Here is a 2602-nt window from a genome sequence, read left to right as displayed (position 1 = left end):
CTGGTTCGTGTTGTGAGGCGGGAAAAAAAGAATGTCTGTGCTTTCATATCAGAAATTCTTATTCAGGGTTATAGGAAGGATCATGCTCAGGAGAAATAAGGACTTGAGCTGATAGTGAAGCTGAAGGGACTGAAAGGTAACCAGCCATTTATTTTCCTGATGATGCCAAAATCTGGCTCGTTCACATCTCTGTTTAACCTTAGATCAAACTATAAATCTTCTCCACAGTACATCACTCAGTGCTCTGCAACATTGCTTTTAAAATCTCCTCACTCTGTCCTCTCACTTTATTAAATTAGATGTAGCCATATCAGTCCTTTTTTCCTACCTCTCTGGTCTCAGATTCTTCCCCATTATGTGAACTCTAGCAGAAAAAAAGAGTTGTTGTATAGGTCACATCAAATTAATATTCCTGCAATGTGTCCTTGTCTTCAGGATTTCTGTGGTAATAAAGAAAGCAAGACATTTTAGTATTTCAATTCAGCTGGTAAAAGCAAATCCCCCAAAATGAAATGAGAAACAATGGTAGGCTGTAGGAATGAATAATTTCAGTATTATGTGAAAATTCATAGCCATGAAAGAGCCCAGCAGAGTTTTGTGAGATCATTATGTAACAAACTAGCCTGCCTCATGCCCACAGTTCTTAACGGCTCTGAACATCTTCCCTTCGTCTCCTTCTATTGTGTGAAAAATACAAAAGAAAAGGACTTCAAAGTGCCTTTTGATTTTTTTTTTTTTCCCCTTTTCCTATGAGTTCTGTATAATTCTGATAAGCATTTGCCTCTTCAAAAAGACAGCTTGAGGGGGCATTTATTACCACTGCTCTGCCGTTGGTTCGGGTTGTCAGCCTCACAACACCGCGCTGCGACTCGTAACAGCACGGACTGGACTTGCAGTAGCAGCTTTCCAGAATCTGATTACTGAAAGCAGATAGCCGGGGGATCAGAGCTACAGGCTTTAAGGGTATTTGTCTTATTATCCCAGTGACACTGAGCAGACCCTTTCCTTCAGTGAGATCTGCATCGGGGTCAAATCTGGAGGGTGCTGGCTAAGCTGGGCCAAGGTCGTTTGAGGTAAAAATGACGGGAGTTCTAAATCCTCAGGCAAAAGTGCACGGCAGAAAGAAAGCGCTGCTGAGCAGGGATGGCTGTGGGTATGCAGAAGAAGTAAAAATGATTTGTGCTTGCAGAGTACAAAATATTGCACTAGCAGTCTGATAGCTGCTTTGAAGCATTCTAAAAAAGTTTTTTTTATACATTTATTTATTTCTCTGCAAAATGGTCCGTTGTAAACAAACATGGAAGTTTCTATATACAGGGTGTTTCAAAAAGGTGGACCCAATTTCAAAGCGTAGTGACTTCAAATTGGGTCCATCTTTTTGAAACACACTGTACTATTATGATCAACTGATGTTAATAGAGAGATCATATCTCTTGCTTCTTCTGCGTTCCCCCTTTGTAAATGTACATATGAGATTTTTTTTTTCCAGGCTGAATATGGAAATCTGTTAGAGAGCATATTTCCACCAGATAGATGTAGATTACACTGCCCAGGAGATAAACACTTCTCGTCAGCTGTGAATGGCTATGATGCTTGCTGGGGATGGGGGGCATAATTTTATATTCAGATGTACCCATGTTCTTGAAAAATGACCTTCCTCTCCCACAATGCAAGTAAACAGACTTGTGCCTGAACTGCATTGCTGAATAATCAAATGCAAAACTGAGACCATAGAAAAAACAATTCATACCCTTCAGTTCAGCTGGGCCAAATGCCATTATCCCATACTGCCCTTTGCCTGTGCTGGAGTACTACCTGGTGGTGCAAAGAGCTGCTGTGCAAGGTTTCAGCAGAGGAAAATGATGAGCACATTTCAGCAGAGCCTTTTCCAGCAGTGGGGGCTGCATGGGACAGCTGAGCCTATAGGGATGCCCAAGAGCGCACCATTCAGGAGCTGAGTAGAGGCTGGGCCAAAGCTTGTGTGGAGCATCCCTGTACGGACCTAGATGTCTTTGTCTCGTGCTGAAATTGAGCCGCCTTTGAGGTGGGACAAGGGCAATAATTTAACAGTGCATAACATTATTTCGAAACAGTTTAGAGGAGAAAAGTACTCTCTGTAATTGAAAGTTCATTTAGGTAGAGAGAATGTAATTACCTGGCACAGTTAGAGGAGCAAAGCTATTGTGAGTCTCTGATGAAAGCTGTCATCAGTTATTTAATGGCCAACAAGTGATTAGAACTTTTGTTTTATATTTCACACAAGAATGGCACACTCAGCAGCCTGGTGACCCCTAAATTGAATGCAGGGGCATGCTGTAATTACTGACTCAGAGGCAGATGTTCTATTAGCTGACCTATGATCATTGCTTCTTGCAGCATTTTAGTATGTGGCACCCAAACAGCAGCAAGATTGAGCCTTTTTTAGTATGAGCAATCAACTTTTATAATGGTATGGGCAAAGGAATAACTTTAAAATACTGTCAGTACTTAAAAGCAAAATGTAGTCCATGCAGCAAACATAACACTTGAAAGTAACTTCTCGGTGTATGTACTTCTTATCATATCAGATTTTTACCTGAAGTGAACCTGTCAGAGAAATACT

This window comes from Caloenas nicobarica, chromosome 3, assembly GCF_036013445.1.
Source record: "Caloenas nicobarica isolate bCalNic1 chromosome 3, bCalNic1.hap1, whole genome shotgun sequence".
In the NCBI taxonomy this organism is placed as follows: Eukaryota; Metazoa; Chordata; class Aves; order Columbiformes; family Columbidae; genus Caloenas; species Caloenas nicobarica.
The sequence above is the reverse complement of the archived record's forward strand: the minus strand, read 5'-3'. Positions refer to the sequence as shown.